Source organism: Mustela nivalis, assembly GCF_964662115.1.
Source record: "Mustela nivalis genome assembly, chromosome: X".
Taxonomy (NCBI): domain Eukaryota; kingdom Metazoa; phylum Chordata; class Mammalia; order Carnivora; family Mustelidae; genus Mustela; species Mustela nivalis.
In genome coordinates this window covers 30,213,465-30,237,408 of record NC_139040.1, presented here as the reverse complement: position 1 = coordinate 30,237,408, position 23,944 = coordinate 30,213,465, and the positions used below count along the sequence as shown (strand labels likewise).

The 23,944-nt window shown below is 44.0% G+C and overlaps 1 long non-coding RNA gene across 1 annotated transcript; it reads right to left on the bottom strand.

Moving 5' to 3' along the window:
* Positions 1–16,845: 16,845 nt before the first annotated feature.
* LOC309855756 lies at positions 16,846–18,044 on the bottom strand. Its single transcript, XR_014306976.1, has 2 exons — positions 17,937–18,044; positions 16,846–17,555 (listed from the first exon to the last, which is right to left on the bottom strand). It is a non-coding gene; the product is annotated as an uncharacterized lncRNA (long non-coding RNA).
* Between the last annotated feature and the right edge of the window lie 5,900 nt (positions 18,045–23,944).

The window sequence follows — 23,944 nt, the reverse complement described above, 5'->3', positions numbered from 1 at the left end:
AACATCTTTATAAAAACGAAATAGAAAGCAGCAGTGGTAGCAACCGTCTTGGAACCTTGACCACCATATCATAGAACTGGAGGTGACTCATTGGTTAATGAAAAACTAAATAGGTCAGTGTAACAACCCAGACTTTTTCTATATAAATACTAGTTGTATCTGAGATGGAGAATCCGAGCAACGTATTGGAAAAATAGGAATTTCTCAACTCCTCAGAATATTAATAATCAGATAAGTATTTCAGGTTTCCAACCCACAAAATGGTGGACTATCTTCAGTCTTGGTCTTGCGCAAAAAGTACACATCTTCAGCTATCAAAACACAAAGGGAAAAGAATAGAATAGAAGTTGGTTGGGAATGGGGAAGGGGGTTGTGTAACAAGGCTCTTCCCCTATCCTCAGAGTTGGCCAATAAGAGCACTTTGTTTATCTGGTTCCAGTTACAATAAAGGCTTTTTTTTCTACTCCCCAACCATGTAATGGTTGCGCTCTAAGCTTATGTATGTTCATCCAACTCCTGGTTGAGGTTGTGACTAAATTCAACAAAGTGTTTTGCTTCTGTGTACGGCATTTGAAGACATACCTGATGCTTTCTGCACCAGCGCCCCCCGGGCCATTTTTCCTCTTTACAGAGCTCTAATGCACATGCCATACAAGTCACTCACTGAAAATGCATGAGTCAGTGGTTTTTGGAATATTCAGAGTTGTGCAACCATCACCACAATTAATTTTGGAATATTTTATCACCCCAGAAAGAAACCCCATACATCCAAGCAGCCACTCCCCATTGCCTATAAATCACCCCCAACCCCCAGCCCCTGACAACCATGAATCTACTTTCTGTATCTGGCTTTGCCTATTCTGGACATTTAATATAAATGGACTCCTACAATATGTGAACTTCTGTGACTGGCTTCTTTCATTATGTCTTCAAGGTCCCTCCATTTTGTAGCACGGATCAATCTTTTGTTCTTTTTACAGCTGTATAATACTCCTCTATGTGGATACACCACATTTTATCTTTTCATCAATTGATGGACATCTGGGTTATTTCCATTTGGGGGCTATGATGAATGCTGTGAACACTTGGGTACAAGTTTTGGGGGAGACAGGCTTTCAGTTTTCTGAAAAGAAAAAGAGGAGAATCACTAGGCCAGATGGCAACTCTCTATTTAACCTTATTCTCTACAACACTTGCTATTATCTGCTTCTTTGATTATCACCTTCCTGGTGGGTGTGAACGGTCTCTCATTCTGGTTTTCATTTGCGGTTCTCTTATGGCTGATGATGATGAGCATTCTTCCGCGTGCTGATGAGCCATTTTGATATCTTCTCTGGAGATGTGTCTATTCAGATCCTTTACCAATTTTTTTAATTGGTTTGTCTTTTTATTGTAGAGTCATAGAAGTTCTTTATATATGTTCTAGATGCAAGTCCCTTATCAGATCTAGGATTTCCAAATAGCTCCAATTCTTGGGGCTGCCTTCACACTTTTGTGATGGTGTTCTTTGAAGCACTAAAGTTTTTAATTTTGATGAAGTCCAATTTACCTGTTTTCTTTGGTTGCTTGTGCTTCAATGTTGTCTAAGAAGGTCATAGAGATTCAAGGTCATAGAGATGTACACCTGTGTTTTCTTCAAGTTTTACGGTTTTAACTCAGTTTCAGGTCTTTGATCCATTTCAAGATAATTTTTGTATATGGTACGAGGTAGGGATCCAAATTCATTCCTTTGTGTATGTTTACCTAGTTGTACTTCCACCATTTGTTAAAAAGACTATTCTGTTCCCCCACTGAACTGTCTTGGCAGCCTTATCAAAAATCAGTTGGCCCTAAATGCATGGGTTTGCTCTGGGCTCTCAGTTCTATTCCCTTGATTATAGGTCTATCCTTATTCCAGTACCACGCTCTTGATTACTATAGCTTTGTAGTAAGATTTTTTAAATTTGGGGAGTGTGAGTCTTCCAGTTGTGTTCATTTTCAAGAATTTTTGGTTATGCTGGGCCCTTGAATTTCCATAATAATTTTAGATCAGAGCAGCTTGTCAATTTCTTTTGGAAAAAAAAAAAAAAAAGGCAGGGTGCCTGGGTGGCTCAGTGGGTTGGGCCTCTGCCTTTGGCTCAGGTAATGGTCTCAGGGTCCTGGGATCAGGGTCCGCATCGGGCTCTCTCTGCTCGGCAGGGAACCTGCTTCCTCATCTCTCTCTGCCTGCCTCTCTGCCTACTTGTGATTTCTCTGTCAAATAAATAAATAAACAAATCTAAAAAAAGAAAAAGGCAGGAGGAGCTGGGATTCTGGTAGGATTTGCTGAGAATCTATAATACAATTTGGGAATTTGGGAAGTATTGCCATTTTAATAATATTAAGCCTTTCATTTCTTTCAATAATGTTTTGGGGTTTTCGGTATACAAGTCTTGTATTTTGTTAATTTTGTTCCTTAAGTTTTATTATTTTCAATGTTATAAAAAGAGTTGTGTTTTACTTCATTTTCAGATTGTTCATTGCTAGTTTATAGAAATACAACTGATTTTTTTATTTGACATTGAATTCTGAAACCTTGCTGAATTCATTTATTAGCTTTAATATGGGTTTTTTTGGTGAATTCTTTCAGGCTTTCTATATAACATCATGTCATCTAAAAATAGAGATAGTTTTATTTCTTTCCAACCTTGATTCTTTTTACTTCATTTTCTTACCCTAGAGCTTCTAGTAAAATACTGAATAGCAGTGGGGAGAGCAGACATCTTTTTCTTATTACTGATTGTTCCATGAAAGGGGGGAGGTATATGCAAAGTAACTTCCAAATGCCAAAGGAGCCGTAAGACTGAAGAAAAAGGCTGACAAATCCAGCCTGATAGGAAATGGTATATTAAGAAGACTTATAGTTCGATCTCTGCAATCCTACATTCCCATATAAGACCTCCTTTTATAACCTCTAGTTCCCTAGAATAGGCTAAGGAGTCCATGTTAGGGGACCACCCAGGAGGAGTCCTAGAAAGGACCTCATTCCCCAAGGGTGTACTTAAGGGTATGGTTAAACAAAGAATGTGGGAGAAAGGGACCACTCGAGGCTTTGGGTCACAGAGAGGTCACCGAGGCAGATTTGTTCAAGATGGCGTTAGTCTGGTTCACACACTAACTGGTTGAAAGTTTTCAGTGTTCGACATTTTTTTTTTTTTAGTTTACTTTTTAAATAATCTATACACCAAACTTGGGGCTCAAACTCATGACCATGAGATCGAGTCACGTGCTCTTCTGACTGAGCCGGCTGGCCAGGTACCCCCTAGTCTCTCAGTTTTAAGTATGGTGTTTGCTATGGGTTTTTCATAGATGCTTTTTATGAGATTGAGGAAGTTCCCTCCAATGTGATTTGAATCTTCTCTGATCCAGTTCTCCCAGTAACTATATGAGGCCTCTGACATACAAGGAAATCGATGACAAATGGCTAAGAAATGTACTTAAGATATCTATCAAATTAGGGATGAGGCCAAGGTAGAGCATGACTCCCAGTCCACAGTGTTTTCAACTGCCGTTTTCAACTGTTTGATCTCCTCCAATTTCATGCAACTTTCCAGAGAGACATCAAAAAGTTTCTCTCTCCCACCTGTTTACTGAAAAGATAAGCTCTAGAAGGGTGAAGCCTTGTCTGATTTTTCACCTGATGCCCCAGAACCAAAAAAGTTCCTGGCATGGAGCAAGTGCTTGATGAACCTCAAGTAAATAAAGCCAGTTTAGATAAGCAGATACTTCTGAAGCCTTCCTTATATGCAAGGCAATGTGGGCAGATATCTCAGCCCTCAGAGGAATTGTGGTTGAGGGAGATAAGACTTACATAAAAAGATTATATGAAGAGGTCTGATAATAGCAAATCAGTGGTAACGACAAGTGCTTGAATAGGTCAACACTTTCTAGAGGTAGAACAAAAAAAAGTTTTGCTGCTGGCTCATGATCACGTGGCTCATGGTCTTGGGTGGGTGGTAAGTTCAAGCCCCAGGTTGGGCATAGAATTAAAACAAAAATATTTTAAAGACTTTGTGGAGGAGACAGGGCATGAACGTGGCCTTGAAGGATGAGTAGGAATTAGCATATGTTTGCATGTATGTGTGTGTGTGTGTGTGTGTGTGTGTGTGTAGAAAGGAGAGTGTTTAACAGGAAGCTAAGAAATGTACTTCTTCATTTTAATTGTTATATGAACTCTGACCACTAACACCAATTGCTACTACAAGGAACATGCAAATAGCGCATATAAAATCAGGCAACATTCTTCGTCTCATTTTCCCTAGATTCCTTTATCCTTCGGTCGGAGACTGAAATAGAATTGATCAGCCTTTTGTTGTTGTTCAGAAAAGGAATGCTCAATTTGCCTCATTCCCCAGAGAGAACTGTTTCAGCCAACCTCAGTTGATTTCTCATCTACAAGTCTCATTCTTTATGTACTGTAATCTTTGGAATAACCACCGCTTTGGTAAATCTCATACGGTCAAGTCTTAAAGACTCTGGTCTCCTCCTGCCCACTGACTGCATGTACCTTTGACAGAAAACCGATGGAAGTTATCATATGAGCCGGTCAGTGCTGCACTGTGCCATTCAGCACAGGTGTGTTTGGTAAGCCACTGTGAGCCAGGCATATGAATGATCAAGGCAGGAATCAGGGTTGGATAGGCAGATGGGATAGGACAGTCTAGCAGATAATCCAAGGGTTGTCTTTTCCTGTCGATATCTGGACTGAGTCCTCTCAATTCTTGAAGGGAAAATGTCCTATGTCTTTTGGAGGAACGTGAAATACATTGCCTGGTACTGACATATTTGAGCATTTAATAAGGCAAAACAAAAACAAAGCCAATATAAATGTGGAGTTATGTTCTATGCAAAGCTGGCCAGGTCCTATGGTCCTGATGCAGTGCATTTTTTCAGGATTTTTCCATAGCATAGTGAGGATCCATGATGCCTCTAGAGCCAGATAATAGCACTATGTCCTCCCTCCTTGTCTTGAACTAAATTTAAACACACGCACAAAAGAAAAAGGAGGATAAGAGGTAGAAGGGCTGAGTTGACAAAGTCATGCCCATCAGAACAAGTACAGTGACAACAAATAACTTCCAGAGGGAAACCTTGCTGTACTTCGTTTCTCCACCAGCCCCCAGTAGTTACAGGAGCAGATGAATACAATTCGAGTCCCGTGTGAGAGTTGGTTTATCATGGGAATCATTTTGGATATTTACACAGAACGTTTTGTTTCTGAAAATAAGGAACTGGACCCCAGTTCCACCACCTCCTCTTCCTTTATTATAGGAACAGAACTCAATCCAAGTTTCAGCCCTCCAAGGAGAATCTTCAGGAGAGAAAATGCCAATTCTCTCCTCTTTGGTTTAACTATCTTGTGATTTTCTCATTTCCCTTTGAGCTGCCACCGCCATGATGGCCCCCAGGGATGAGTGAGGCTGAGTGAGAATCCCAGCTCTCTGAGCTGTGGGACCTTGGACACCTCAACCTCTCTATGCCTTCCTTTTCTCATCTCTAAAATGGAGGGATGAGTTACACCTGCCTCCTCACTTGAAAATTCAACGAAGTACATAAAGCGTAGAGAATGATATCTGGCACATCTATGTAATTGTTACATCCATGTACATGTTAGCTAGAACTATACCTACCCCAAAGCATAGCACAATTTTGCCAGCCACAACACCTTCCATATCTCTAGACCCATCCTTCCATTCTAAGTGGAAATGGGCTAGGGACAATGGATGGGTCAAGGTCAGGCCATTTTTACCATTTGATATTCCACAGACCACCTCCGGCCTCACTAGACCTTGCCATATGATGGAGATCTATGCCCTCGTGCAGGGGCCTTATGTCCTTTGTGGTACAAGCACTGACAAAGATACACAGGTGCTGGCTGTTAACAAGGGCTGCCATATTGGTACCTCTTAGCGGAATATCACCCTTGCCCTGTGTCTGTCTTTCTGAACAGAATCTGGTTATTTAGAGGTTCCAAACACATTTGAGCACTAAGTAGTGGTCCCTTACGCCCCCACAACTATAGGGCCTCTCTGCTTTGGGGCACCTCCTCCAACCTTCCACTATGAGAACTATGCCAAAGTGATTTCGGACTTGAAATTGAACTCGTGCAATGTGCTCCCTCCGTATTCCCTCTCTCGAGTCTCTAACACACAGCCTCCTTCAACTGAGTTTAATTTATAGCTCTCATTTGGATTTCTGCTGTCAGCACTCACACATAAATATTTGGCAGGTCTCCGGGCACCTGGAGGGACTCAAGTCAGTTGAGTGTCCCAACTCTTGATTTTGGCTCAGGTCACAATCTCAGAGTCGTGCAATCAAGGCCCGTGTTGGATCTTCTTGGAGTTCTTTCCCCCTTTCCCTCTGCCCCTCCCCACCACATGCTCTCTAAATTAATAAATAAATGAAATCTTAAAAAAAAAACACCTAATCTGCAGCTCTCTTGAAATATATCAGAAAGGTTCTCAGAATTCCCCTTCTGCATCTCCTACTCATTTCTCTATAGCTATAGAAACATAGAAACCCTATAGGGGAAACTACCCAACCAACCTTATTAGAAGACATTGTATTCTCACTTTGGGTGATGGGACTTGGAGCTGAGGTCTACTGGTTCCTTGCTGCATTTTACTTATTTTTTAAAGTCATCTCTACCCCAGCGTGGGGCTTGAACTCACACTGAGATCAAGAGCCTCAGGCTCGACACTACCGAGCCAGCCAGGTTCCCTTCCTTGCATTTTAGTCCTGTGCTGGCCCCTGCCTCCCAATCCCCTCCTCAACTCTGTCCTTCCACACTCAGTTCTTTTATTTCTTCGAGGGCACCTCGTTACTCTGATGCTGGGTACTAGGCTCCCGCCATCCGCTATCTGGATGACCCAGTTTCCACAACCACGACCCATGAATCCTCCTCGGCTCACCTACGGGCATTTCAGGAAGTCTGCAAGGGCTACAACTCATAGACCCTGACACTTAGCCAAGTCTACACGAGGTCTACTTCTTGCAGTAGAAATGACCATAATTTCCCTTTCTCCACCCCAGAATCTGAAACAGTTCTCAGAGATGATACCTTTCTGCCCTCGGGTTTCCTCCCTGCCATGTGTTCCCCAGCAAGGATTTCTTCCTTCACATGTCCATGAGCAAATCTGTCTCAGCCCCCACTCTGCTTCTTCCTCCTGCGTGGACACTGCGCCATCCTTAGGAAGTTGGCTACCTCACCAACCCACCCTCTCTGCCAGGATGTGGCGGAGTGGGGTGGGGTATCTCACACTTCCCCTTTCCAGGAGGCCAGTGGCCCCTTCTCCACTGGCCCCCTGCTGGCTGACCTCACATGCTCACTTTGGCTATTAGTTTGCTTCACAGTCGCTTAGCTCTTAGAACAGGAGTTCTTCATGGGGAGGGATTGTGCTCCCCTGGGGACATTTGGCAATGTCTGGGGACATTTTTAGTTGTCACAGTAGGAAGTGGGCAAGCCTGCTTTGCAAGGGAAGCCCCCCTGCCCCAGCGGACGACAAAAGTCTCCCCAGCCCCTAACGTCAGTAGCACAGGAGTTGAGAAATGCTGTCTGAGAAAGACTTCCCCGTCTCACTGGACTCCTTGATGGCTGCTCCACCAGATGGCTTGTCCTCAAAGCCCCTCTAGCTGGTCATCCCACCACGATGGGGACAATGGATGGGAACAATCTGCTGAGAGATCCCTTTCCTACTGGTGACCATTCTTATTCTCAGTTGCCAGGCCGCAAGCAATGGCCGTGCACCTGACCTTCAGGTGTAACCCTGCTCTCAGTCTGCAGGTTGGCTCTGCTTGAGGTCTGCCTCCAACTCTCTGTAGCTACTCCTTCCCCTTTCTAGTGAAGCCTTTCTTGCTACCAGCAGCCCACCCAACAGTTCCAGTTCTCCTGTGGCTGCCACCGAGGAAGCAGTTTAATTCCCTTAATAAAACAACATCCAAGACCTCTTAAGCTACTAGCCCTGAAGGAAAAGCAGTAGGTCGAGAGGACGCTCTCCCGAAGGATATAAAAATCAAGTCCTTGAGGGCACCTGGGTGGTGCAGGGATCCTGCTTCTCCCTCTGCCTCCAGCTCCCCCTGCTTGTGCTCTCTCTGTCAAATAAATAAAGTCTGGGAAAAAAAATCAAGTCCTCCATCAATAGAGAAACATACCTTCCTATGATTATAAAGATGCGACTTATTCTCTAAATATCTGTAAATTCAGTCAATGCTACCTGCCCCCATCAAAACCGCAAAAGGATTGTTTTCAACTTGACAAAACGATCCTAAAGTTGATTGGAAAGAATAAAGATGTAAGAATAGCTAAGAGAAGACCCCGTTTAAAAAAAAAATAAATAGGAGGTCCTCTCTGACATCAAAAGGAATAATATAGCAAACAAAAACTGGGCATTTCCAGAAGAACAAAGTTGGAGGACTGACATGACCTGACTTCCAGACTTACTATGAAGTGACAGTAATCAAGACAGGGTGCTATTGGGGTGCCTGGGTGGCTCAGTCGTTAAGCATCTGCCTTCGGCTCAGGTCATGATCCCGGGGGTCCTGAGATTGAGCCCCACGTGGAGCTCCCTGCTCGATGAGAAGTCTGCTTCCCCCTCTCCCACTCCCTCTGCTTGTGTTCCCTCTCTCACTGTCTCTCTCTCTCTCTGTAAAATAAGTAAAAAAAAAAAAAGAGAGAGAGAGAGAGAGAAGAAGAAGAAGGGACAGATCAAAGGAACAGAATAGGAAGCTTAGAAATAGACCCTCATAAATAGAATCACCTGGTCTTCGACAGAGGAGCAAAGGTATTACAACGGAGTAAAGTCTTCTCCATAAAATGTTTGAGGAATAACTGAACATCCACATCCAAAGAAACAAATATAGACCTATACCTTCCATCCTTCATAAAAATTAACTCAAAATGGATCCCATATCTAAATGTGAAGGGCAAAACTGTAAAGCTAAGGAAGTTTTAAACTCTTAGGAGTTAACATTGGAGAAAACCTAGATGACCTTGGGTAGAGGGAGGCCTTTCTAGATACACCAAGGCCAGATCCATGAAAGAAAGAATTGATAAGCTGGACCTCATTAAAATAAAACATGTCTGCCCTTTGAAAGACAGTGTCAACAGAATGAGAAAAGCCACTGGATAGGAGAAAATATTTACCCCAAACCAAACAAGAAACAAAAAGCATTTACAAAGATTTTCCACATCCTGTATCAACACTAAAATACAAATTTCAACAGCAAGGAGATAACCCTACACACCTCTTAGAAAGGCGAAATCCAGTACACAGACACTGCCAAAAGCTGGCAAGGATGTGGAATAGCACCAACTCCATTTTATTGGTCAGGCAAAATGCTGCAGCCATGTTGAAAAACAGTTGGGCCGTTTCTATAAACTACACATACTCTTACCGTGCGATCCAGCAATCACACCCCTTGGTATTTACCCAAAGGAATTGAAAACTTAGGTCCACACAAAAACCTGCACGTGAATACTTACAGCAGCTTTACTCATCGTTACCAAAACTTGGAAGCAACCGAGATGTCCTTCAGTGTGCCCAGACAATAGGAGAAACTGTGGTACGCCCAGACAATGGGATATTATCCCATGCTAAAAAGAAATTAGCAAAAATAAAAAATTAAAAAAAAAGAAATTAGCTATCAAGCCATGAAGAGACATGGAGGAACCGTAAATGCTTATTACTAAGTGAAAGAAGCAATTGGAAAAGGCTACATGCTGTAGGATTCCAGCTATGGCATTCTGGAAAAGGCAAAACCAGGGTACAGTAAAAAGATCAGTGATTGAGAAGTGTTGGGGATGGAGAGGGGTGAAACTACTCTGTATGAAATAATGATGGACACATGTCACTACGGATTTGTCCGGACCCCTAGGGTGGCCAACACCAAGAGGGAACCCTAATACAAGGTATGTGCTTTGGGTGACAGTGATGTGTCAAATGTAGGCTTAGAAGCTGTGACAAATGTACCACTCTGGTGGGGAATATTGATAATGGGAGAGGCTATGCCTGGGTCGGGGCAGGGAGTACAGGGGAAATCTTTGTACCTTCCCCTCAATTTTTCTGTGAACTTTAAAATGCTCTTTAAAAATGTAAGTCTTAACAAATGTTTTAAAAACTGGACATTTGCTAATATAGAAATGGGCAGAAGGATATAACAGAATAGATCCATGCATGTGTAAAAATCTATATGACAAAGGTTGTGTTTCAAGAAATAAGTCAATAAATTGTGTGGGGATTATTCAATAAATGGTGTTGGAATAATTGGCCAATTATTTGCACAAAATTTAAGGGATTCCTTCATTTACTCAAAAGTAAATTCCAAGTTGATCAGAGACTTAAATGTGAAAAACAAGACTCTTAAAGAAATAGAACTGAACTTGTATTACCATGCGTACCATCTTGAGGTTGAGAAGATCTTGCTGGGGAAGACTCAGAATCCAGAAATCAAAAAGGAAAAGCAACTCATACATTCGATCACATCAAAGCTAAATTACAAACATAAGTAAAGTCAAAGGAAAAAAATGACGGAGTAAAATATTTGTAACACATATGCTACATTAAGGATAAATATCCTTAATATGAAAAGAGCTCTTACAAATCAATAAAATGAATTTTCCAATGGGAAAATGGGTAAAGAATGTGAATAGGCCATTTGCAGAGGAGGAAAGGCAAACAGCTGATAAACATCCATGTTTACATCATTTTAGTTTGGGTACCTGCCCATATTACTTCCTGGCATGGACAGTCAAGCAAAATTGAAGTCTGCAAGAAAAGATCCTCAACAGCTATGGTATATGGAAATGCATGTGCTCCTCATATTTTCTAAGTTCCTCACAGTGTGAAGCATAAGCTGCATATTAGTTTGTCTCTGCCTTCTTCTGGCACTGGAGACTTAATATGTTAATATATGCCCCCATTTCCTGCAATGGCCCGGGAGAGGAGAATTAAACGGCCCTCTATAATCTAGTCCCAGTGAAGGACTATGGAAGGAAAGGGAAAGACAACTTGGGTGCCTGCTGGCTCTGTCTAACCTCAGGGGCTGGCTGGACTGGGTCTGGCCTCTTTCTCTAGTGGTCTCCAGGCTGGACCTTCAGACCTGCTTTAGCTTGAAGCCACCCATCTCCACGTGCCCAGGACACAGGTAATCTGCTAAGGACCTCTGAACATTTGCTTCTCCATTTCAAGTCCTCTGCCCTGTCTTGGTGTGGCATTGGGCAGCAACGTTCTCCTCCAGAAACACAACCAGAGCCCCAACATCCTGGGAGTTCACCCTGCCTGCGTGACGGTCCCCAAGTCTTGGTGGGAGCAAGGAACATTCAGTAAATCAGTCTTCGGTGTCACTTCTCCTCTGTCAATAAGGGGAAAGCCTTTATTTTAATTTGTTAGTTTGTTTGATTCATTTGTTGGAATTTAAGAAACATTTTCAGATTTTCAATCGTTTCTTTCTCTTTTTTTCCCCCTATGTTGCCTAGTAGGTTAGTTTCTTGATAAGGCATCTTTTGGCTTCTTCTGGATAGGATGATTGTAAGTAGCTACATGTCTTTTAATTTAAATGGCCCTTGGGCCGATTGGGTGGCTCAGTCGGTTAAGCACCCAACTCAGAGTTTGGGCTCAGTCATGATCTCAGGGTCCTGGGCTCACACCCTGCATTGGGCTCCACACTGAGGGCAGAGTCTGTTAGAAATTCTCTATCACTCTCACTTTGCCCCCTCTCTGCTCATGCACGAGCTCTCACACTCACACTATCTCTGTCTCTAAAAATAAATGAAACCTTTTCAAAAAAAGGATATTTTTCCTCACAAAAGTGAGCTATGACATCAAACTTCCCATTGGATAAAGCAAAACTCCTCCCCACAATAAACACCTATAAATGTTTTCTAAAATATAACATCACAGGAGCGTCTGGGTGGCTTAGTGGGTTAAGTGTCTGCCTTTGGCTCAGGTCATAATCCTGGGGTCCTGGGATCAAGCCCCACGACCAGCTCCCTGCTCAGCAGGGAGCCTGCTCCTCTCTCTTCCTGCCCCGTGCTCGTGCTCTCTCTCGCTCTCTCTCTCAATAAATGAAATCTAAAAAAATAATAATAACATCACAATAAAGTAAAATACAACATCACAGGCACACCAGGCTGGCTCAGTCAATAGAACATGTGACTCTTGATCTCGGGATGGTGAGTTGGAGTCCCACATTGGGCATGGGGCCTACTAAAAAAATCAATCAATCAATTAGTTAAAAATATACATCAGATCACAGATAGACATTATACCATCTCCCATGTCCTCAAACCTCCAGTGTCCTCTTCACCATCTCACCACTGGCAAATAATCTTTCACGGAAGAAAAACCCAGGAGGAATCAGAAAAGAATGTTCTCATCCTCCCTGTTGCCAAATCTACCAATCTCCCTGCTGCCTTGCCCGGTGATCTCATCCAGGCTCATGGCCATGTATGTGCCGATGGCTCCCGAATTTTTATCTTCAACCCAGACTGCCCTAGACTCAAAAGTCCTGTGCACAGTGATATAATGGTGTATGTCCTATTTAACCGGGTGGAAACAGGACCCTCGATTTCCATCCCCCAAACCTGCTCTTACCCCAGTTTCCCATCTCAGTAAATGGCATCGCCCCTCAATCGGTTGCTCAGGCCAGAAACCCAGGAGTCGGGGCTACCGCCTCTCCCCCTCCCTCACACCTTGCTTGGAATACTTCAGTGAATATTCTTGACGTGTCTTCAAAATATAACCTCACCTTTTCTTGCCACCATCCATTACTACCATCCTAGTTCAAATAACGTGCTTCCCCTGCCTGGCCATCCACAGGGGTCTTCAAACGTATCTCCCTGGGTCCATTTACTACCTTAGGGTCTATCCTCAACTCAACAGCTAAAATGATCCCTTTAAAACATAAGGCAGAGGCGCCTGGGTGGCTCAGTCTCTTGAGCATCCGACTCTCAGTTTTGGATCAGGTCATGATCTCATGGGTGGTGGGATCCAGCCCCGCACTGGACTCTGTGCTCAGTGGGGCATCTGCTTGGGGATTCTCTCTGTCCCTCTCCTCCTGCCTTTTCCCCCTTCTACACTCTTTCTGTCTCTTTCTAAGATAAATAAATAAGTCTTTTTTGAAAAAATGAGGCAGATCATGTCATGCTTCTTTTTAAATGCTCCAGTGGTTTCTCTTCTCCCTCCAGGAAAAGCGAAAACCTACAAAGCCCTAACTTATCTGGTCCTTGGCTACCCCTGGCACACCACTGCTATCCCTCTCCACTGTCGCACTTGCTTCAATCACACAGGCCACCTTGTTGGCCCTTGAACACTCCATGTCCACTTCCACCCCAGGGCCTTTGCACTTGCTCTTACCTCTGCTTTTGGCCAAAATAACCCCATAGCTTTCTTCCTCATTTCATGCAGAGTTCATTCAAACGTCACCTCACCACAGAGGCCTTCCCTGAAATAACTGCTCACCCCACTCCCAGCCCTCTCCATTCCCCCATAACCTGCTTCATTTTCCTCCATACCAATCCACATTCTCCCACATTACAGTATTGCATTTCCTGGTTCCTTTACAATCTGTCTCCCTCAACCATAATGCAAGCTTCGTGAGGGCAGGGCCTTTGTCTTGTTCACTGCTGTAACCCCAGCTCTGAAAACAGTTTCTGGCCTGCAGTAGGTGCTTAGTAAATATTCATTGGATAAATGGCTGAAAGGCACAGGTGAGCATACAAGAAAATAAGATGCTGGAAAGAACAAGAGAACCAAAAACTAGAGTGGCATACAGGTCACCTGTGATCTACTGACTTGAGATTTGACCATTGTGGCCAAGACTACTATCCCCCAACATCCAGTTTCCTGTATATCCATAGTAACAGAATTCCTCATTTTCAGCTGGATACATGGCTGCCCGGAATAAACGCTACTGTGACTAAGTTCTGACAAATGAGATATAAAGACGAATGTCATATGGAAGCTACTGAGAATCTTCCTTAAAAGACACCTGCCATGTCCCTTCCTCCTCCTCCTCCTTCTCCTCTTCTTCTTCTTCTTCAAGGGAGAGAGGGGAGGGGAGGAGAGAGGCAGAGAGAGAATCTTAAGCAGGCTCCACACCCAGCACAGAGCCCACCGTGAACCTCAGTCCCATGACCCCAAGACCATGACCTGAGCCGAAATCAAGAGTCCAACGTGTAACTGACTGAACCATCCAGGTGCCCTAATGTCCTTTATTATCCTCTTACTCCTTCCTGCTGGCTGGAATATTAAAGTGAAGGCTAAAGTTGGAGCAGCCATTTTGGACCATGAGGTGACCTGAGAAACAGAGGCCACATAGAATGGAGAACTAAGATACATGGGGTGCCCGGATGGTTCAGTTGGTGGAGCGTGCAACTCTTGATCTCAGGGTTGTGAGTTCCAGCCCCAGGTTGGGTGTAGAGGTTGCTTAAAAATGAAATCTTAAAAAAAGGGAGGCATAAAGAGCCTTGAGAGCATGGTAAGGACAAACACTCCACAACAGCCTAGACTGTTCCATGAGACACATTTTTCTCTTGTTTATGTCACCATTATTTTGGAGCTCTGTTGCTCTCAGCTGAATCTAACACTAATCAGTAGAATGTACACACAGAGGGAAGCCAAGGCCTTGGATCCAAGAACCTTATCTAAATCTCAGACCCTCAATTAGCTGTCCCTCCCTGAACTGGCAATTAGGAAAACAGCAGTCCACTGGCAGAGAAGACTTACTAAAAGGTTGCCTACCCAGGCCTGGACTCTGAGCAGAGAAACCGAGCCCCCTTGAGAATTCATAACTGCTAATTGGGAAGGATTTTCTAGATAAGCTATAAAAAGCACAACCCAAAGGGGGATATGATAAGTAGGAGTACGTTAAAATAAAAAGTATAGCTCTGAATGACAAAAGGCCCCATAAATGAAAGCAAAGACACGCCACAGACTACAGAAGCAAGGATCAGTGCAAGAAAATATTTTTTTTAAAAACCCTATAAATTAATAAGAAAAAGACAAATAACCTCGTTAAAAAAAAAAATAAAAACAATTGAGGAAGGACACGAAGAGGCACTTCACAAAAGAGGAAACTTCAATGACCAGCAAGTACATGGAAAGGTGCCCAATGTCCACATTGATTATGGAAATGTTAATTAAAATAATAACTCAACCTTACTGAGACCCTACTAGGTGTCAGGCGACGTTCTAAAATGCTTTACGTAAGACGCCATTTCACACCCTTCAAATTGGCAGACTGAGGCAGTCCCTTGCCTCAGGAGGCAAATCCAGAAAAATATTGCTAAGGCTCATGTGCAAGAGATTACTACCTAGGTTTCCTTTTAGTTTTTGGTTTCTGGGTACCTGGGTGGCTCAGTTGGTTAGATGTCTGCCTTCAGCTTGGGTCATAGTCCCAGGGTCCTGGCATTGTGGCCAGAATTGAGTTCCCTGCTCAGGGGGTACTGAGCTTCTCCCTCTCCCTCTGGCTCTCTTCCAAGTTGTGCTCTCCCTCACTCACTCTCTCCCTATCAAATGAATGAATAAGATCTTTTTTAAAAAGAGCTTTATAGTTTCAGGTCTTAAATCCATTTTGAGATTGTTTTGTATATGGTGTGAGAAGGTAGTCCAGTTTCATTGTTTTCCATGTAGCTGTCCAGTTTTCCCAGCACCATTTATTGAAAAGATTGTCTTTTCCTATTTTTTATTATTGCCTCCTTTGTCAAAGATTAATCCACTGTGCTCTTTGTTCCATTGATCTATGCAGACACCATATTTTTTTTAATTTTATTTATTTATTAGAGAGAGAGAGAGAGAGAGCACACAAGCAGGGGGGAGTGTTAGAGGGACAGGGAGAAGCAGACTCCGCACTGAGAAGGGAGCCCAATATGGGGCTCAATCCTGGGATTCCGGGATCATGACCCAAGTAGAAGGCAGATGCTTAACCAACTGAGCCATCCAGGTGCCCCCAGAAGACACCATATTTTAAAACAGGTTTTTTTTTTTTTGTAGATTGCTCTGTACCTTCAATAGTGTTATCTTCCCACAGAAAGTTTTCAATAAATATTTACTGAATGATGGAAAAGAAATACAAAAACTCATCAACTTTCCCACACTGAAGTATCAAAGTTTAATTTCCGAGGTCAATTAACAAAGCCATTCCTCTAGAGAGTTGTTCTATTATTTTGGTTTTTGCTACCCTTTTTGTTAACAACAGTATTATTGAGATATAATCCATTCATTTAAATTGAATTCAGTGACTTTCAGTACATCTGTTGTGTTGCATGATCATCACTGTGATCAATTTAAAACATTTTTATCACCTGCCCCCAAAACCCTTGGGTCCATTAACACCATTAGCTCTCATGTCTCTTTCCCTCCCATGTCTCTGCCTAGCCCTAGGCAACCATTCAACTAGTTTTTCTCTCTATAGATGTGTCTCCTCTGGACATCTCATGTAAGTAGAATTGGACAATATGTGATCTTTTGTGATCTTTGGCTTCTTTCACTTAGCCTCATGTTTTCCAGGTGGTGTATCCATACAAAGAACCATCATTTTGCAATAAAAAGGAATGACTCATTAACTATTTAATGCAACCCTTTTACTCATGTATTGCAAGACTTCAGACATTTTTGTACTTTAAAACTTGTTTAGGGGGCACAGTCAGTTAAGCGTTGGCCTTCTGCTCTGGTCATGATCCCGGAGTCCTGGGACTGAGCCCCACATCAGGCTTCCTGCTCGAGGAGCCTGCTTCTTCCTATCTCCCCTGCTCATGCTCTCTCTATCTCTCTCAAATTCAAATAAATGAATAACATCTTTTAAAAAAGATTTATTTATTTGAGAGAGAGAGAGAGAGAGAGCATGAGTTGGGGGAGGGTTAGAGGGCGCAACAGACTTCCTGCTGAGCAGAGAGCCCAATGCCGGGCTCAATCCCAGGATCCCAGGATCATGACCCGAGCCAAAGGCAGATGCCTAACTGACTGAGCCACTTAGGTGTGCCCCTGAATAAAATCTTTTTAAAGAAAGCTTGTTTACATTTTTTACTGTGGTAGAATACACATGACATTTTCCTTTTTAACAATTTCATTCCCTTTTTTCCCCCATTTTAACCATTTTAAGTGTACAAGTCAGTGGCATTAAATAGATTTACACTGTTGTGTAACCATCACCGCCATCCAACAACAGAATTATCTCATCATCGCAAACTGAAACTGTGCGTATGAAGCAATAACTCCCCACTTCCCCCTCCCCCCAGCCTCTGGTAGCCACCATTCTATTTTTCAACTCTGTGAATCTGACTCTTCTAGATACCTGATCGAAGAGGAGTAATATAATACTGTATCTGTACTTTCATTACTGGCTCCTTCCAGTTAGCACAATATCTTCCATGTTCGCCACTGTCGTAGCATGTGCTGGAGTTGCCTTTCTTTTTAAGACCGCTGGACATTCCAGTCCATTCCATCCCACGTATATACCGCAATTTGCTTATTCATTCATCCGTCAATGGACCCTTGGGTTGCTTCCGTGTTTTAGCCACTGTGAATAATGCTGTTCAGCACCTGGGTGTACAAATATTTGTTTAAGTCACTGCTTTGAATTTTTTTTGGATATATACCTAGAAGTGGATGTGCTGGATCACATGATGAGGGAGCAGAAGGCAAGCTGAGGACAAAGCGCAGGCTGACACCCCGCAAACCCCCCACCTCCCCACCACCTCCCCCAGGTGGGTCACGTGTGACACTTCCCCAGGGCTCGTGGCTGCCCTAAAGCTAAAGGAAGGAAAAACACACGGGGAGCGGACACAGATCACAGTCTTGCAAGACCTGCGTCTCCATCTGTTTACCAATGACTTAGCGATTTACAAGGAAAAAGCATTCTTATCCATAACCTAACTTCTAGAGACCCATAACTCAATTTCCTAGAGCCCTCACATCACTCACCCCTCCATGAGTGATGTGGGAGACCGAGGCAGAAGGGAAAGGAAACAAAATTAAATTTCTTTACCACCTGCAGTCCATTGACGAGGACCTGAGAAAGGCAGAGTGTAACAGTCCTCCAGGTAACTCCCAACTGTCCTAATGTTAATGCTTTACTAGAAGGAAAAACAACCCTAGCTGGACAACAGCCAGGCCTCCAGGATCCCATGAGTCTTCTTTAGCATACAAAAGTCCTTTTGGACAGCCCCCTTTTTCCTTGCCTCCCCCAGCTCCCCAGTATAGAATCCGACACCCCTCAAAACCCCGCAGCAGCTGCCCCATCTGCCCACGGATCCTGTCCTCATGCTTTCATAAAATCACTTTTCTGCACCCAAGACATCTCAAGAATTCTTTCTTGGCCATTGGCTCCAGACCACACCAACATTCCAAAACAACATCAGTACGGTAAGTCCACGTTTAAGTTTTTGAGGCATTGCCAAACTGTGTTCCGCAGCAGCCGTCCCAGTGCATGTTCCGCCGGCAATGCACGAGCGTTCCAAGTTCTCCACGTCCTCACCCACACTTATTTCCTGTTGTTCTTAAAAATAATTACCCTCCACATCTCGTAGCGGTTTTGATTTGCATTTCCCCGACAATTACACCTTCTTTTTAATAAATCCTATGATCGAAAAATGCCTTAAGAGATTTAAAGAACTAGTTCACAGCATGAAATAACCCCCACGTGTGTCTAGAAGCTATTAAATGCCGTTTGTTTAAGGTCAACTGTACGTGTAACTGAGGAAACTAGTTGCTTCAATACTTTAAGCAACAGTGTGGTAGAACTCGGGCTGGACACTTGTCACAGGTTCGGATCCCCAGGAAGTAAAGTCTGAGACAGAGCCTAGGGTCCTGGATCATTTGTAAGAGTTTAAAGGGGTCCTGAGATGAAACATTTGAAGCTCCACTGGTCTAGAACATGCTAAGGGAAGTAAAACTCACTCACAGTCACTTCAATCAAATATTTATCTGACTACTAAAATTGGAAAACTCTCTCTCCCTCTCATCTCCGTTCCTTTTCCCACTTTGTACCCCTATCCGCAGCATGTTTATCTCATCTACTACTCCATATCCTTTCTGTGGCTTGCAAGAAACTAAATTGTTCCTGTTTCCTGTTTCCAGGAAGACAGATCCAACACATTATACACCGTCTTGTTTTTTCAGAACGTCTGAATCACAGAGAAGCATTTTGTGATTATCAACGCTAATAGCCAGAAATGTATTGCATTTTTTCTACACCAAAAGTTGGAATTGCACTTTTGTATTAAAGAAGCTGCAGGGGCGCCTGGGTAGCTCAGTCAGTTGAGCATCTGACCTTGACTCTGCTCATGATCTCAAGGTCCTGGGATCCAGGCCAGCGTCATCCATTGGGCTCTGCGCTCAGTGGGAAGTCTGCTTCTCCGTCTCCCTCTACTCCTCCCCCTGCTCTCTCTCTCTCTCAAATGAATAAATAAAAACCTTAAAAAAAAAAGATTTTCGAGTGAGGCCCATTCGTAATATGGAAGTTCAACACCTCTGTTTATGTCAATCCAAGTGTGGAAACCACCAGAGAACAGAAAAACACCCAAAACTCCACCAAGTGCCAATGTTCCTCCAGTGACAAAGTCTCTCTTGAAAGAATGTCATGCTCCAAAGGACACTGAAAAAAAGCAAACTCTGAAGTAACTGGACTAAGGGCTCGCCATGGCAATTAGATACCAAATCAGAAGAGGGCTTCATTTTTGGTCTAGGGAGTTTTTGCTTTTCGGAAACATCGTGTGTCGCTTTCTCCAAGCATCATGTATGCACACACACAAAAAAATACACAGCTTGCTAAAATTAGTTGCAGCTCTGTCACAACAATGATGACAAAATTTTCCTCTGACCACAATGTGTTCGAGCAGAAATGGTTCCTCTTTCCAGGTTCTGGTTTGTACATATACATATTCCTAGTGAGGTGACGCCCACTCTCCCACAGCAGGACTCCTTCTTGAGAGTGGACCGTGAGGACCCAGCTGTTTCCAGGAATGCAGCTGGACCCTAGGCGGCGAGTTCTATGGCTTTGTACCCACTTCACAGAAACCGATGATTGCAGCAGATCTGATTTCGTCAGAGCCAACCTAGAGTGACGCATAGGGCTGGCTTCATGTTAGGTGGTATCTTTGTCACCTTTGAGGAATGGGACTCAGTAGACAAGTAGACAAGGCACTGCTGTCTTGCCCCTGCCCTCGCTGGGCCACCAAGCCCCTCCATGCTGACTCTCTTCCTTAAGGGGCTTTATCATTGCCATTGCCACTTACACACGGAGCTCGCCTGGGGATGAAGGAGTAAGAGGAAACAGGAAACTGAATGGCAGTAAAGGAGAAATGAAAGAAAAAGGACTGAGAACAAATGGGTCAATGTCCGCAGAAAGGAGAACAATAGAAGGGGAACCGTAAGACACAAGGGAACCCTAAAGATGATAGAGTACTAGGACTTCTAATAATAGTTCCCATTTATTAGTGCTTACTATATGTTAGGCACTGGATTAACCTTCAGCGTGAGTTTCTTCGTCTCATTTAATTCTTACAACAAACCCTGTGGTAGGCACTACTATTATGCCTATTTTACAAAAGATAAAACACCTCCTTGAAATGAGAAAAAGAATCCCAGGATCCCAACATTGAAAAGAAGTCGAAGAGGAAAGGACAAAAAGAAACATTAAAAAAAAAAAAAAACGGGATAAATGGCACAAAATTAGATGGCAAAAACAAGCACAAATGTATTACAACTAAAGTCTACACAGAATTTGACAAATCCAGGGCACCTGGGTGGCTCAATAGGTTAAGTGTCTGACTCTTCACTTCCACTCGGGTCATGGTCTTGGGGTCATGGCATCGAGTCCCACATTGTGCTCCAGGCTCAGTGCAGAGTCTGCCTGAGATTCTTTCTCTCCCTCTCTCTCTGACCCTCTCTCTGCTTGCACTCTCCCTCCATCTCTCTCTAAAATACATAAATAAAATCTTTAAAAAAAAGGAATTTGACAAATCTACCATCCAGTATCATGACAGGAGATTTTTAACATGTCTCTCAGAAACTGATAGGTCCAAGAGACAAAAAAAAAAAAAAGGCAAGAAAAATTTTTTTTAAAGATTTTATTTATTTATTTGACAGAGAGAGATCACAAGCAAGCAGAGAAGTAGGCAGAGAGGGTGAGGGGGAAGTAGGCATCCCACTGAGCAGAGAGCCCGATATAGGCCTCGATCCCAGGACTCTGGGATCATGACCTGAGCCGAAGGCAGAGGCTTAACCCACTGAGCCACCCAGGCACCCCATAAAATTAGCAAGAATATTAATTCGACCAACATGATCCACAAACTTGATCCACACCACAAAACACAGAACACACCACAGTCAGCATTGAGGGCCCATAACTTGAGAGTAGGGGTCCCTTGAACAACATGGGTTTGAACTGTGCAGACCCATTTGTACATGGATTTTTTTCAACTAATACAGCAGAGTACTGTAAATACATTTTCTCTTCCTGAAGAGTTTCCTAATAAGGTTTTCTTTTCTTCCTTCCTTCCTTTCTTTCTTTCTATCTCTTTTTTAAAAAGTAGTTTCCACACCGAGTGTGGAGCCCAACACAGGGCTTGAATTCACTACCGGCAGATGAAAACCTGAGCTGAGCCCAAGAGTTGGATACCCAACTGACTGATCCACCCAGGCGCCCCCAACCAATAAGACTTTCTTTTCTCTAGCTTACTTTATCGTGAGAAGATGGTATATAATACAGAGAACATACAAAACATGTATTAATTGATTGTTGATGTTATCAGTAAGGCCTCACATCAGCAGTACACTATTTGGGGGAAAATAGGCTAAGCATAGGAGGCATCAAAAGCTCTTTGCAGATTTCCAACAGCGCACAGGGATGGTGTCCCTAACCCCCACATTGTTCCAGAGCCAACGGTATCCATTTTCCTCGAACACTCGTGGAACACTGACAAAAATAAACTCTACATTGTGTCACAAAGCGAACCTCATCAAACATGCAAGGGGGGGTGCTATCCTGGAAACGGAGGCTGCAGAGAGGTGAAATGACTGGCCTTCGCTACTGTGGCTGAGAAGTGGGGAAGCTGGCCTTCTGTTCTGAGCACAGAGCGCACGCAGCCCTCACTCAGCCCTGGGGTCCTGTAGTTGCCTGGTTCTCACTAGTGCAGTCAGAAAAGGCAATCCGGATGAGGGGATCTGGGAGAGATAGGACACTTTTGGGTGAGGGTGCAATGAGTTTGGCTGTTCCCATGCATCCCCTGCGCACCCCGCCCCCCAGCCCAGTGTTTTCCAGACTGAGGCTCTCAATCCTTTGCTTGTTTAGGGAACTGTCCAACAGGCAAGTAGGCAAAGTGACCCCAGGGTGGGGGTGTGTGTGCAAATTAGCGTGTCAATTTCCCGTGGGATTCACGGCTATGCAAATGGCCTCCTCCTCCTCAAAGAGGCTGCGTGAATGAGGGCGAGGCTGAATGTGAATTACTCTACCTGCTTAAGTGGAACAAACAATGGAGACTTTTCAGGGCAAGAAGGTGTGGGGCACTAACATGCAAATGAGGCATTTGAATCTTTAAACTGGGGAGTCTGGAGGCTGAGCAGATGAGATATGGACAGACAGACAGACAAACACTGATGCTAGCTAAGTGGCTAAGAGGCAGTAACAATGCTATGAAACACTGCCAACAGTGAGCGAAGTCTAGACCAGGGGAGGGGACAGGACCTACCTAGGGTCAGGCACCACGGGGAGAGGGTGCAGTGAAAAGGTTGTGGGAGATCCCCACTGAGATGCTGGGGTGGTGGCGGCAACGAAAGCACCCCAGACAGAACCAAAAGCCAAAGGAGGAGCCCTGGATGCCGGCAAATGGCAGCCCTTCCTCTTTCAGAGACCCAAGTGCTGAAAAGGGGAACAGAGCCAATTCCAGAGCTGAAGAGTTTGCAGCCCAAAGGGAGTGAGGCCATGGAGCAACCGGGCAGGATATAGACTGCTTTCAAGAGGTGCAGGAAAGAATAGGGGGGTCAGGCCCCGAGGGCACCCTCTTTTCATAGAGCGGCAAACCCCTCCCCCCGGCCAATAGCTGGGCCCAGGGAAGAACCAGCCTCGCAGCCTCTGGGATCTGATGGTGAAGCCGGAAGCTGGGTGGAGGTCGACTAGTCTTCCCCCAGCCTTCCGGCCTCCAGGAAAGAATTAAGGACGTTTTGATCATTGATCTCAGAAAACCAGATCTCCCCAGCGTCACTTTTATGTCACCACCTTGCTCGTAAAAGTCTTCCGTGGCTCCTTATTGCTTCTGAGGGCCAGCCATAAAAGTGACTGCTGTTCACTTATTTCTCTTTCTCTTTCTCTTTCTGTTTTTCTGTCTGTCTGTCTGTCTCTCCCAAGCTCTGGTCAGCCTTCAAGGTCTAGTTCAGTTCCCATCTATTCTAAGAAGTCTTCCAAAGCAGTTCCGACCACACTGGTCCATCTTGCTTTTCTCTGAGCATTTCTGTTTGTTTATTTCTTTGCTGTATTTCCCCCGTTGTTTTCTATACCTTCCTGCAGCTTCGACTAGAAATTTCTCAAGGGCAGGCACATGAACTGCTGCCTTTCGTTGGTCGGTTGGCATCCCTCACAGTACCTGGCACAGTGTGATGTAAGCATTCATACATTTATTGAGGATGAACCGTGTGTCTGGTCAGTTCTGAGTGCTGGGGATGGAGCTTGGAACAAAGCAGAAAACATGCCCTGCACTCACCAAGCTTACATTCTGGGGTAATGGGGTGGAATGACCCAGGAAAGGGGGCTAGCAGGTAAGTACAGGTGGGGCTTAAAATTTTCAAATGGTGGCCAGAGTGGGCTTTGATGAGCCATCTAAATGACGCGACAGAGTAGGACGTGTGGCTATCTTGGGAGGCTGGAGCAACTCACAGAGGAAACAGGGCGGGGTAAAGACCTTGAGGCTGGAGTGCACTTGACTCCTGTGAGGAAT